Source organism: Mustela erminea, chromosome 1 (genome assembly GCF_009829155.1).
Source record: "Mustela erminea isolate mMusErm1 chromosome 1, mMusErm1.Pri, whole genome shotgun sequence".
Taxonomy (NCBI): domain Eukaryota; kingdom Metazoa; phylum Chordata; class Mammalia; order Carnivora; family Mustelidae; genus Mustela; species Mustela erminea.
This window is the reverse complement of record NC_045614.1, coordinates 75,219,131-75,234,223: the sequence shown is the minus strand read 5'-3', so window position 1 is coordinate 75,234,223 and position 15,093 is coordinate 75,219,131. Positions and strand designations below refer to the sequence as shown.

The 15,093-nt window shown below is 37.1% G+C and overlaps 1 protein-coding gene across 12 annotated transcripts in view; it reads left to right on the top strand.

The window, feature by feature from the left end:
- RBMS3 (RNA binding motif single stranded interacting protein 3) overlaps positions 1-15,093 on the top strand; it is a 712,557-nt gene that overhangs the window by 252,970 nt on the left and 444,494 nt on the right. The window lies entirely within an intron of this gene.

Sequence of the window (15,093 nt, the reverse complement as noted above, 5' to 3'; positions counted from 1 at the left end):
TCTATCTAATAAGACATTTAAGTATGAGATCAATGGTTGAGGTCATTGCTCTCTTTTTATTGCTAATAAATAGCAGTTAAGTTGCAACTGATCAAGAAGAATTTCAGTACATTGGCTTTGGACTGCATGACTCATGTCATGGGCTGATTTAAAATTCAAGCAAGGATTCTATTAGAGTCATTTCCCTCTTACTAGGGACTTGATCTACTTCTGGTCTATAGGTAGTCTGTTGGTTTGATGTGACAGTAACATTTGATTATATACATTTGAGAATAAGTAACAAATAGGTGTCCTAATAGTCCCTGAAGTATAATAATCTGAGACTTTGAATCTTTACAGAATTATCAAGACACTTTTATGAAGACACACTTATATAATCCCCAAGGATTGTCCTCTGGATTTGTAAACAAGAGGAAATAAAAACACCTGGAAAGTTAGCATGGTATATAGGTAGTCTCAAATGTCTCTCTGATTTATTTTACTTTCCCAAAAAGAGAATGTCTGATAAAGGCAATACCAGCAATCTCCTGGGAGGCACGCATGGTCCACTCATACTTAGTAGGAGCCAGGCAATCTATTTTTGGTATTGTTGAATCATTCTGAAGATGGTTCCTCCATTCCTCTTTGCCTTCCTCACCATGTGCGGTGCTTGTATGGGTTTCGTTGTAGTTATGTGTTCTGTTCTGATAGCTACTGATTTGGAACACATGCTATTGTAACTGGGTCGTGATCTCTGTCATATTTCACCACCATACCCTTTCGAGAGCTTCAGAAGACTTGGAGACATGTCAGAAGAGTTTACCAGCCTCATACGTTAGCCGCGCCCCACCGCAGCACCGCAGAAATGAGCTGCAAATTCCAAGCAGCATATTGAATGTGTGATTTATTTGTTCTCTGGACAGGTCAATTAATTATTTCATGGTGACGCCACCCTGGATTGTAAATAGAAAGAGAGAGAAAATGAATTGTCACATTCTGCGCCTGTCTCCCTTACCACTTAGGATGACAAAAGCAGTTTCTCCCCTGAATGCAGGTGATAACCAGAAATGGGAGGGTTGGGCTGCATCTAAAAGGGTTGGTCAGCATAGCTCAGAGATGCAGTTTAAACGGACTTTCAAGATAGTGTTCTAATACTTTCACCACCTGCAGGTTCTTGAAAGGGTATTTGTCCTTGTCATTCTGGGCTTCTGTAACAAAAATACCATAGCCTGGGTGGCTTAATCACCAAACATTTCTTTCTCATGTGTCTGGAAACTGGGAAACCTGAGATCAGGATGCAGGCAGGTTTGGTTTCTGGGGAGGGCCCTCCTCCTGGTTTGTAGGCAGCTGTCTTCTGGTTAATTCTTATGTGGCACAGAGACCTAACCCATCTTTCTTCTTGTAAGGACACTAACTCCCATCATGGGGCTCCACCCTCATGCCCCCACATAACCCTAATTACCTCGCAAAGGGCCTCCTTCCTAAAACCATCCCACTGGGAGTGGGATTTGACATATGAATTTTAGGGGGACCCAAACATGTTTTCCATAATACTATTATAAGGTGCGGAAAAGGAAAATAATAATTATTATTTCCTACTTACTATAATGTGTTTTTCCTGTCTTGGAAACACAAAAGAATGGTAGCTTTCCTAAATTTCCAAATAGATTTTGGTTGGTTTTGTATTGGTAAGAAGAGGTATTTCTAGATCTTTTGCTGAAAGGGAATGGGATAAGAGGTAGGAAAGATGAAACTAGCACATGGAGAATGTAGCTAAAAGATAGCTTTTCTAGTAAAAAAAATGAAGTATCTAAGTTCTTTATCACTGATTTGCTGCTCCATTTATAACCTTTGCCAATAATTTCTCTTTTTCCCAATTTGAAACCATATTTGTGTTAGCAGAATGGACAGCTGATACGTTTTAAGAGTGAAATTTAGAATGGTTTGTTAGGACCTTAACTTTGGCCCCAAAGTCTCTTTATTAAATGAAATACTCTTGTTTTGTTTGGAAATAAAGTAAACAGTATTTTAATATGGTTTATTAAAATAATATTATTAATAAAATAATAAAATATTATTAATAAAATAAACAGTATTTTAATAGGACATTCTAATTTCCAAACCTGAACCCTTGGCAACAGTGACGTAAAATCCATATATGCTGGCAACTACCATAAACTCCTGAGAAGTCACCCAAACACCTTAAATGAAATTGCTTGGAAAAAAGTCATTTTAAGTAACTCTTGTTCTTCAGAAGAAACACTTAGAAGCCCTCGTGAAAACAAATGCCGTCTCTGATACTATGAGTTTGAATCTTTTTTCATTTCATCCTCATATTCTAAGTCACGGCTGACTATTAACACATTACACTGGCCAAGTTTTCAGTCTTTCTGTTCAGTGTGCGTCTGCCTGTCTGTGTGCATGTGTGTGTTTGTGTATGTGTGTACCCATGTTTTACAACTTTTGGATATCAGATAGCAGATAATTTCATGATACTTAGGAAATAGTCTGTACCCATCAGGTTAAACTAATGTAGATGTTTAACCCTAAATGTAATTAATTCATGATTCATGTTGTTGGGCAGTTTGTCACATATCATAGACAGGTACTATAGACTTATATTGGATTTTACTCGAGGAACATGAATAAAGATAAATGTGGATGTACAGATAATCAACTAAATACTGAAGCATTTACGTTACCATCACATACATAAACACATGTATAAATTGTATCGGCCTTCGTACGATTTATTGAACCTGGATTTTCCCACAGAAGACTTGAGGTAACTTTCAAAAGCATAGGCTTTACAATAAATACAATAAACCTGAACTAGAAATAGAAAACTAAGAGCATTGCCAGAAAATTGAAGGAAATATATACTGTAATTGGTTGCCCAGCTTCTCGGTAACCCAAACAAAAAGGGACAAAACTAAGAAACATCTTTATCCTTATTATACCTGAGGAAATTCCTCAGGAGAGGCCAAAGTTTTTTCCTGGCAGAGGATAATTCTAAAAAATATGTTCTTAATTTATTTAACAAGAGCTGATTAGAAGCTCCTGAATTTGGATTTGTCTGGTCCTTAAAGACAGTACTATGGGTAGATCTATATTTCCAAATTACAGGCTTTGGATTTTTTCAGAATTAACTTTATAAATGCTGTCTTATTATAAAGCAGCAAATGGTTTACTTTGGTGGACTTAATCCTTGTGGGCAGTGAAGGCACATGCTGTCTGGGAGGCAGACAGTGCCATGTCAACCCAACCTGGATTCAGACCCAGCTGTGTATCCTTGAATAGGTTTTGTGACCTCTGTGATTATTGGGGCTTTGGTTTGTTTGTTTCCTATAACATAAGAATGCTAAATTGCATGATTATAGAGATTACATGAGAAAATATATTTAAAATAGCTAAGGTCATCATAGTACTATCTCAAACATTGATGCTAAAGATGAAAGTAATGTTTTCATCATTTTTTTAATGCTTACTTTCCCACTAATCACTAATTTTTGATTATATAACAGAGGAATAATATGCATAAATAAATGGGGGCACCGTGGTGGCTCAGTCAGTTGGGTGTCCAACTCTTGGTTTCAGCTCAGGTCATGATCTCATGGGCTGGGGGATCGAAGCCTGCATGGGGCTCTCTGCTCAGCAGGGCGTCTGCTTGGAAGATTCTCTCCCTCTGCCACTCCCCAACCTGGCATGCTCACACGTGTGCATGCTCTCTTTCTCTCTCAAATAAATAAGTAAATCTTAAAAAAAGAAGATACATGAATGAATGGAATAATCACAGACATTGTAACTGAAGTCTGGACTCAGGTAGTTCCATTTGGCAGCCAATACCATAGTTATTTGGGACTTGAAGAAAATGACTTATAATGGCTAGGTGGGTTTTCAAAGCTGAGGATTTACCCTTTTGAAAACAAAACATACTATTGTTTCCAAAAAACAAAAGTATCTGTTCATAATGAAAATCTTTCTTGGATTGGATTATACCCTTTCTTGCCTTTTAAAGGTAAATATGCCACAAAAAAATAACTTTTCTAACAATTTAGAATGTTAGACTTATTCTGCTTTAAAGCAGTGTTTACTCTGGGGCTCTTTGTGGCCCATAGGATGTTTGTCCTACAGAAGTAGCCTCAGCCTCCTGTGGATTTGAAATTGTGATTCCCATTGTTCCTTAAAACCGCCCTGTGGCTTCTTTAGCCCCTTTTAATTTGTTACAGCTAATGTGCTTGGGAATTTAAAAATCAGATAACCAAGCTAATTTTAACTGTGAGTAAAATAAGAATAAGTAGAATCTGGTCGTCTAGGTATCAAGTACCTGGGCTGGTTTTTATACATGAACTCTGTGCCTTGTCTTTAGTTCCTTGGAGCTCCATTTGACTTAATTGCTGGTTTTCACTGTGTTCTGAAAAGGTGAAATGTTATTCTATTTTCTCCAAGAGTTATTAAAGACTGACAAGACATTGGGAGTGCCCCACATGCACAAAGTTCAACGTCATTAAAATTCTCACATCCTTGAATATTCAGTTATAGTCACTAAATGAAAATCACAGCTTTTTTTTTTCCCCCCCCGCTCCAAGTTTACATGGGAATTTTTTTACAAGAAGTAATTCTTTGTTCCTTAAAAGAGTTTGAGGGAAAAAAAAAACTTTCATCATCTTCCTGTAGGGTTGCTCAAAGGGTTAGCAACACTCATAATTCATGCATTCTTCTGTGGGTCTCACCTAGATGCCACTGAGTAATTATCTGACCCTTTCTTTGGGTTTTATTCACAGTGGAAAGGAAAGACACTTTAAAACTGTCCCATAAGTGGTTTAAATGAACTATTAGATATCTTTAGGTTTTAGTTTTCATTTCCACTAAATCACAACTCACATCTTGCTTTGTCCTCAGGCTGTGCTTCCTAGTACATTGTAAAGGGGCTATCTTTTATAGTCCCTCTGTTCCTTAGAGATAAAGGGACTTAGAACCAGAATAAGTGCTTCCTATATACAAATTGGAAGGAAAACCTAAATTTTACATTTTCCCTGGAATCTATGACTCCAAAATTTTTCTTTCTTCCTTTAATTTGGTTATGTGCCACCTTTACTGAAACTTCCATTAGGCAGTTAATTTACTTCTTGTCGTTTGACTTCACTGTATAAGACTCTGTACAACATTTGTTTGTTACCAACCTTTGCTTGATCTTTCTGTTGTGTTTGTGACATATTGAGTTGTGTCCAGAATCCTCCCACCAGTCCTCCTGGCTAGCATTTACCCATGCTCTTAATCTGTGTTGCATTCCGAGAGCAAGGCTCTGTCCTAGCTTTCTAACATACATAAAGTAATTACCCACTTTATAGATGAGAATACCAAGGTCGGAGAAGTTAAGTTACTGGCCTTAATTAGCAAGTAGAACTGTGACCCGGAATTGTATCCTGGAGGGGTGGATGTACCTCTTTATGCCAGTACTGTGAGGGGCGCTCACATGGCCACGATCAGTGGGCTGATGGCTGCGAGCAGAAAACGTCTGTGCATGCCCATAATATTTCTTTCGGAAGGAGTAGAGATGTAGCCTTGGGCTCCTCTCCATTTGACAGAGGGATCAATTTCTTCACAATCCGTGGAGTTTCGCAGACGTGTTTCCCTATGCTGCCAAATTGCATGACTCTCATGCAAATGCTTCCAACTCATCTTCACTCAATTGCCTGTGCTTGCACATGATCTCAGGGCAATGAGCTGAGAAATAGACAGAAAACTGTATAGCCACTGTGTGGCTTTCGGGGACATGAACATGGCCTAACCAAGTTTACCCTCAGTGTCACCTCTAACAGCCTTAGGTGGATGGGCCTAAATTGCACACTGTTAAGCACTAAATGAATATAAATGAATATAAAATATGTCTCTAAGTACCAACTATATGTGAAAACCTTCCGAAAATGTATTCGAAGCTCAGATCTCACTCCAAAAGTGCAGTCTCATGTACCCAGCTGCCTGTCACTTACTCTAACAAGTAGGTGGTATTTTTTGCCCCAAATCAGGAATTAACACCCCCAGTTTTTAAACGGCAAGAGCGATGACAGTTTTCTCCCTGTTAACTACCCTGTTTCCTCTAATAAGTGTTCAGCCATTTCTAGGTTGGCTGACGGTTGTAAATTTTGAATAATTCTCCATTTCTCTTATTTTAGCATCCCCCAGGGGCATTTATGTCAAAGAGTAGCTTCTTTTCTTGCTTTTTTATGAAAAGATCAGAGAATCTCCTAAGTAATCTATAAAATGCTGTTCACTATCCTTGGTAAATGTAAAATTTAATAGTCCATAAGAGTTTTCAGAAGCAATAAAAATATTTTAAAATGATTTAAGTCCAAGGGAAATGATAATGCCTTAGTATGTTCACTGTGTGAAAGAATCTTCTGGACAGTTTCCCCTCTTTGAATGAGGGAGAGTCTCCTGAATATGGGCAGAGGGGAGAACCAGTTACATGACAGGGAGGGCAATAAACAGATTGGAAATCAGGTTTCTCCTTGCTCTCTGAGAGACCTGTTTCTCAAGTTCTGGATTAGAGAGGCGAGTGTTACTATTCGAGGATAAGCCCAAATCCTGCTACACATACTGGGCAAAGGTTTACCTTTTCTTAATTTAACTGGAGGTAACACCAGAAAATAAAATCTGAAGAAAAACTGTTTAACAAAAACCACAATATTTGCATAGTTCAGATTTGGGGGGGGGGTGGAATGGAAAAGAACTTACATGTGATATGACAATTTATATTTACCAAATAAATAGAGGGACCCAAAATCACTTAGTTAATTCTCTGCCTTGTCATAGTAAATGTTTCACTACCCTACTTAAGATGTGTTCTGTAATCTGATTTTTAAAGAAATTATAAGATAGAATATTCTTTATTTTTTAGACTTTATGGTCTAGAAAAGTAATAATACTCCTTTAAAATAGAAAATGTACATAATCATTAAAACAAGTGAGTTATAATTATTGAGATAACTTTTAAAGAGGTTGGAAAGATGTCAAATAAAATAAAATAAATAAATATGTCAAATAAAAGATATCAAGTAACTGTTCATCATCCTTTTGATATTTAATAGCTTATTTTTGATGATCATTATGGAAACAGCAAATACTTTTTATGAGTAATATATCTTTCATATGCAAAAAGGATTATCAGCCAAGGTACCATTGTGGCCCTAACACATTGTACTAGGGAGGAAGAAAAAGAGAAAAAAACCAATGAAATGTTATCTTACACTGTAACTTAATATTCCAACCAGATTGTAAAAGGCAGGATGTTAAAGATCATTAATTCAGTATTATTTTTGCCACAGCTTAAGATTACATAAAGTAGTGGAAAGTAGAGAAAGTATTAGAAAATAGAGAGTAGTAGAGAAACAGAGAGAAACAGTAAGATCTTAGAGATTATTAATACATTGAAAATATTTTAGAACTTTCTTTCACTGATTATGAAATAGAGTTGGTCCGTGCTTTCTTGAAAAATCTGAAAAATTTGGCTTTTCAGTAAAAAAACTCCTTTGTATAGGTTTTATTTCAGAAGGTTTTTTTTGTTTTTGTTTTTCCATTTTTCCTTCCCTACCCTTCCCCTCCCCCTCTTTTTCTCTTCCCCTTCCTCCCTCCTTCTTTCTTCCTTTCTTTCTTTCTTCCTTTCTTTTTCTCTCTCTCTTTCTTTCTTCCGTTCTGAACCATTTGGATGTAGTAGAAAGATCACTCAAGTCAGAGTCCAAGCACCTATTTGATTACAGTAGCAATTATATTACATTACTTAACTTCGGTTATTCTCTCTGAATTTCAGTCATCTGTCTAGAAAACAAAGAGGTTAAGTTTTCATGATTTTGTGTAAGATTTACAGTGCTCTCCAATTACTAGAAATCCCACTGAAGAGACTATTTTTATATTAGAAAAAAGGAGGAAAACTCTGTGTATATGTGTGTGTGAGTATGTGTCTGTGTGTGTTTCATGAGAGCCCATCATGATGAGATGAGGGTTTATATCAGTGGTTGACAAACATTTCCTATAAAAAGTCCGTTTGTCATCTACGCTGATGGGTAGGACTGTATTCCAATAGAATTTTATTTACAGAAACAGACTGTGGGTGGGATTTGACCCAAGGTTGTAGTTTGCTGGCCTCTGATTATACACGCTGGGGAAGGTTTGTTAACTGATACGACCCTTTGGGTGGGCAATTTTGAGGCCATATCAAAAGACTTTGTGAACATGTCTGGCCTTTGACACTACATTCTCACTTCTGGTAATTTATCCTAAGGGAATATTTAGAAAAATCTATAAAGATATTCTCTACCAGGATATTTAATGATAGCAACAAAGGGGCAACAAATCGAAAAGCCTTTTAATAGGAAATAAATGGAGAAATTTGCCCTAAAAATTCCTTTGTTATGATTTATTCTTACAGTGAGATACTACATAACTATTAAAATGATATTATGTGTCTCCAGGTACTGACATGGTATAATATCTATGATACCTTTTTGATTGGAAAAGAAACTATAACACATTAAGTATGAGATGGTTCTGGATTTGATGCTATCTTTAAATTATGAGACTACAAGTAATTTCATTCTTTTAATAACCTCCAATGGTTTTGCATATAGTGTGTTGCTTTCATGATCATATTAAAAAACAGCAAACATGTTTCAATTTAGAAAAAAAATGTGTAATACTAAAAAGTTTACACACTTACAATGGAGCAAGTACTTCCAATAAAATCTTGAAATATTGTGTATCCTTGTAAACACTCCAGAGCCATTAATTTATTTTTGCAGGGGAGATTCAAACTCTTAGAACCTCAAAGAAACAGGCAGTGCCACTCTGATTTCAAGATATCCCTAACTACACACTTATAAATGAGTATAAATGAGTAGCTTGCTATATTTAACATTTGTAGTCTAGGCTATAATTTATAATCACAAATTTGTTATATAATATTGTAAGATAGCTTATGAGTTAAGTTTTTCAGAAATAGAGAACAAGCTTGGAAGGCTGTCCAAATCCCCAGATCTGTGGCCTTCCTTGGTTTTTCTATTTAAACTATAAAATTATAGTCTCATTATTAACACTTTTTATCATTCTGTTCTGTCTGTCCTGAAGTGTCAGTTTTCCTAGGAAACCTTTGCAGTTTTCCTAGGAAAGCTTTATTCTATACTTAGCAACAAATTCTACTAGAATAAAACACACTGACAAAAACCAGTAGTAACTTCTCGAAAAGTCTGTAGTTAGTGCTTAATATGTTGCTGGAACTCTTTGGTGACATATACAATTTTATAGAAGCTCATTTGCTCTCACATCAATCCTGAAAGGTACTCGTATTATTCACTATCATTTGTTTTACAGAAGAAGAGGGCAAGGCACAGAAAGGTCAGGTACATGGCCAGAGGGTGCATGCTAGTATGTGGCAGAGCTAGGATTCGAACCCAGGGAGACTGGGACTGGATCATCTCACCCCGCTGCCTCATGGCACTTGCTGTGCAGCCTCTGTGACTGTCTGATACTAAGTTAGAAGATAAATGTGCCCCCCAAATGGTAAAGAGGCAATAAACGAAAAACAATTCACCCTGTGCAACTTCTCATGGATATCTCAATCACTCAAACAAATAACCTGATGTGCTTGCTTTACAAGAAACTGGAATTTTATTCCAGCACAGGAAGAAAAAGTGTTTTGTTTTGTTTTGTTTTGTTTTTTTGTGAATCTGAACTAACTTTTTAACAGAATGTAAATATGTATCTGGGCACAGTGACACAATGGGTATGGTTTCCAGGTGGATGTTGTTTGCTAGTCCAGAATTGCATCAGGCTGGGGTACAGGCAAGGGTCTGCTTGGTTAAAAGGAAATAAATGTTTATTTCACTGAAAAAGACTTTTTCCACCATGAAACTGAGGGTGTTCTAGGAGACTTTGACACCTCTTTCCTACCTCAATCAGACTTAATTGATGACAACAAGTTTATAATTTGGGGGATGTCTGGGTGGCTCAGTTGGTTAAGCACCTGCCTTCAACTCAGGTCATGATCCTGGGGTCCTGGAATAGATCCCCATGTGGGGAACCCTGCTCAGCAAGGAGTCTGCTTCTCCCTCTCTCTCTGCCTCATCCCCCATGCATGCACACTCTCTCTGTGTGTCTCAATTAAATAAATAAATAAAATCTTAAAAAAAGGTTTATAATTTCTGAAGGTGCCACCTATACCTAGAGAGCTTAGAAAATATTTTCTAGTAATGACAAATTGTCCTTTGCTTAGAAGTCAATGCTTTATGAAGTTTTATCTTTATTAGCACCCTGTCCTCTTTAAATTTTTCACAGAATTTGCCCCTCTTTATCATAAATGCCATTCAGAAAGTCATTCAGTTACTATGGGTGACAATTTTTATTTCACTATTTGTCATTCTTCTCCCATCAGTCATTTGCAACAGCAGTTGGAACATAGGCAGTATCATCCCTTCATATTACAAATTCCATTAGCAAGGAAAGAGAAAAAATAGACCTGATCAAAAGTATCATTATAGTTGATGTTTTTTCCCTTAATTCAGAGTTTCAGTAGCCACAAATATAAGACAAAAAATGACCAAATTTAAAGCAAGCATAAAAACTACCAGATATTTTTAAGAAACCACTTGCCATTGGGCGCCTGGGTGGCTTGGTGGGTTAGGCCGCTGCCTTCGGCTCAGGTCATGATCTCAGGGTCCTGGGATCGGGTCCCGCATCGGGCTCTCTGCTCAGCAGGGAGCCTGCTTCCTCCTCTCTCTCTCTCTGCCTGCCTCTCTGCCTACTTGTGATCTCTCTCTGTCAAATAAATAAATAAAATCTTTAAAAAAAAAAAAAAAAGAAACCACTTGCCATTGATTCAAGTCTGAATCCTCGCAGAAAACAGTTAATAAAGATCTGCTAGAAGTAGAACCAGGTCCCGGTTTACTTGTGGTTGCTAGATAAGCTTGTTTGTGGAATGAATTTTTCCCAAGAAAGAAATCTAGCCATTAAAAAAGTTAATGAAGGAATATAAGAGTGGTTCTTATTAAGTTCTTCAAAACTTTATAAGAAAAAGGAAAATTGTATCAAACCAGAAGACACACCAGGTCAAATGTCATCTGTCAGCTTCCAAAGTACTCATCTTGTATTACTTACCTTGTTTGTCCTGGTTCTATCTTCTTCATTGGTGCACACACACACACACACACACACACACACTACACACACCCCATATATACCCACCACCCTCCCATATACAAACAGCAACCAAACATAAAATAGTATCAGTCAGCCCTGGTTGTTCCAGTACCCTCAATAACCACTGCTTCCCAATCACATCAGTGTAAAATCAAAACATCTACCCTACCGATTGAGCTCTCAAATATCTAGCCTCACTCCTCTTTTTAAACTTTATGTTCCCTAGTGCTGTATTAGTCAGGAGAGCCTAGCCTTTGTAGCAGTAACATTTAAATCCCTCTTCTCAGTGAAATTGGGCTCAGGGAACATTTATTTCTCAGCGATATGGTCTGAGGCAGATCAGCAGACCTTCTTTTTTACCTAGTAAGTCAGACATTGGGGTTCCCTCCATTTTGTGACATTGAATTTCATCAGGTTGCCAGAGTTAGCGAATAAAATAGAGAATGCTCAGTTAAATTTAAATTTCAGAAGCAACTGCACAGCTCAGTCATTTAAGCAGCTGCCTTTGGCTTGGGTGGTGGTCCTGGGTTCCTGGCTCGAGCCTGGTTCTCCCTCTCCCTCTGCTGCCCCACCCCTTGCATTCTTTCACTCTCTCTCTCTCAAATAAATAAATAAGATCTTTTAAAAAATTAATTAAAATTTCAGGTAGGTACTTCTTTTAGTATAAGTATGTCCATGCAATACTTGGCATATAGTTATACTAAAAAAGTATCTGATTTCCATCTGAAGTTCAGTATTTAAGAAAAAAATAGTATAATAACAATATGTGTTTTCAATATGTGAATAGCATAGCAATGTGGTAATTTAGTATATAATGTATAACACTTCTATATAGTATTATACTATAACACTGGTATACAGTAAGTAGAAGTAAGTATAATAGCATAATAATTTTGTATAATACCAATTTTTAGTGTAAGTATATCCCATGCAATATTTGGGACATGCTTACATTGAGAGTTGTTTGCTATTTTTCTGAAATTTGAGTTTAAATGGGAGTCTTATATTTTATCTGGATACCCTACACATTTCAACAAATGTCTTGCAAGGTGACAGCAGCCAAGATGAGAAAAAAAAAAAAAATTGAGAAGGTATCACTGACACTTTATCTTCTTTGGCCTGGAAGCAGTATATATTGCTGCTGCTCCTAATCTATTGGCCAGAACTGGTCACTTGGCATCAATCTGACTGCAGGGGGAACAGACTTGAGGATAGCTCATGACTGACTGGTGATCACTGAAGGTCTTCATTTCATTCATCCTTTGATCCTTGTACATCAGTAAAGGGTGTAGCATGATTACATAGCAGTAGCAAGGTCTGGAAGTGCTTTGTGCATTTAAAGAAGGAACAAGTTCTTCTACCTGGGAGTGGCATGTTGGTGCTGGAATCTAAACCAAACTTTGAATGGGCAGGCATAGGGAAAGTAAAAGGGCACTTCAGGGGCAAACAGTGTAAATGTTATATTGGAGATAAAAAAGGCAGAGAAGAGACTTGAAACTGACATCATCCTGCTGATCACACATTGGTTGGAGTATAAATCTCTCAAGGTTTATCTGTCATCTCTCTTCTTACCTTATTAAAAAGAAGACTTAAATTTTAGATTGACACATGATATGTTATGAAGATGATCAGAAAACTTGGAAGAGTGAAGGTTGTGGGTTATAGGTAAATTTGTCAAGAGAGTGATATAGCCAATAAGAATAGATGACAAATCCACCATGATACATTCATTAGCTTATACCTCCAACTATAAGAACCATGGGAGATCTTGTCAGATTAAGAAATCTGAAGCTTCTGGAAGTTTTAGATAGATACCTTAAAAATCATGAAGATATCACTAATCATCAGGAAAATGCAAATCAAACCAGGATGGTGATATCACCTCATGCCAGTCAGAATGGCTAGTATCAAAAAGATAAGAGGGGCGCCTGGGTGGCTCAGTGGGTTAAAGCCTCTGCCTCTGCCTTTGGCTCAGGTCAGGACCCCAGGGTCCTGGGATCAAGCCCCGCATCGGGCTCTCTGCTCAGCAGGGAGCCTGCTTCCCACTCTCTCTCTGCCTGCCTCTCCGCCTACTTGTGATCTCTGTCAAATAAATAAACAAAATCTTTAAAAAAGAAAGATAAGAAGTAACAAGTATTGGCAAGGATGTAGAGCAAAATGAACCGTAGTGTACTGTTGGTGGGAATGTAAATTGTTGCAGCCACTGTGGAAAACAATATGGAGGTTCCTCAAAGAATTAAAAATAAGAATACCATATGATTCAGTAATTCCACTACTGCGTATTTACCCAAAGAAAATGAAACTTTAATTTGAAAAGATATAAGCACCCCTGTGGTGTTTATTTCATCATCATTTACAATAGCCAAGATATAGATGCAGCCCAGGTATCCATTGGTAAATTAGTAAATAAATGTGATGTATATGTATAGATATAGATAAAGGGAATATGACTCAACCATAAAAAGAGTGACATCTTGCTATTTGCAACAAAGTAGATGGACCTAACGACTATTAAGTGAAATAAGAGAAAGGCAAATGCCATATGATTTCATTTATATGTGGTATCTAAAAAGTAATTGATCAAACAAGCAGACAAGACAAGAAGACTCTTAAATACAGAGAATACACTGGTAATTGTCAGAGGGGAAGTTTATTAAAAAATTATAAATATACTATACAGAGAAAGAAAATAATCAGGCTTAATTGTATTTAAGTTTTTACCTTGTATGTTTGTCGCAAATTCAGTGATTCAGAAGTTGTGGGTGTTTTTTTGCAGGGGACTTGTCTGGCTGTTACTGAATCATGACAGGAATAACATGAGACAAGCTGGAAGAGAAAAAAAACACCTTTTACTTTGTTTTTTTGTTTGTTTGTTTTTGTTTTTGTTTTTAACATTTTATTTATTTATTTGACAGACAGAGATCACAAGAAGGCAGAGAAGCAGCCAGAGAGATCGGGGAAGCAGGCTTCTTGCCCAGCAGAGAGCTGGATGTGGGGCTCGATCCCAGGACCCTGGGATCATGACCTGAGCTGAAGGCAGAGGCTTTAACCCACTGAGCCACCCAGGCACCCCCACCTTTTACTTTGTGAAAAATTAAAAAAGTTATCCAACAACTTAAACCTGAAGAAGTATACAAATCTCTTTTCTAGAAATACTCAGTTAATATGAATAGAAAATAGGGAATTCTCATGACAGACATCTTGAAAGATATACATACTTGAAAATAAGTTCCTAGCTCCTGGAAAAGAAAGACAGAAAGCTTTTAGTTCCCATTCACTACGCAGACACAGTACCTGCTGACCCAAATGTTATTTGTTTTAATAAGATACTTTTGCAATATCTCCAAATTAAAAAAAATTGTGCAAGCCCATAAATATTTAAGAAAATAAAAAACTACATGACAAATCTGCTGCTATCCTTGGATGTCACATCATAATTATATTTCAGGGGTTAATGGATGGCATTCTGAATATTGAAATTGAAAATGAAAATCTTGACACAGCACAGCATAGCTTTGGGGAGTGAAAGGAATGTTTACTCTTGCTAGGGTTAGTGGACAAGTCTGGTCAGAACATCACAAGGAAAACATATTTCTGTGCTTGGGACCGCGTTATCTCAATGTTTCACATTCTTGCCCTTTTTGGAAGCTGTAGTTATTATTCCAAAGTCTCAAGGGTTTGCTGTAAGATCTAAATTGTTACACTCACCCTTTCTGTGTAGGCATGCATTTACAAAAAAAGGACATATTTTTAAAAATAGTCTCTGTACTCTAGAATCTTACCCACAGCATGACTCTGAGAGTGGCCTCGTCTTCTTCTCACCTGATTTTTGCAGTCCCTGAAGCGTGCACAGGAGTCATTTTATATCTTCTTAAAATATAGTGAGAAAGAAGTTAGTTGGTGATGGGAGGCAACAATCATCAT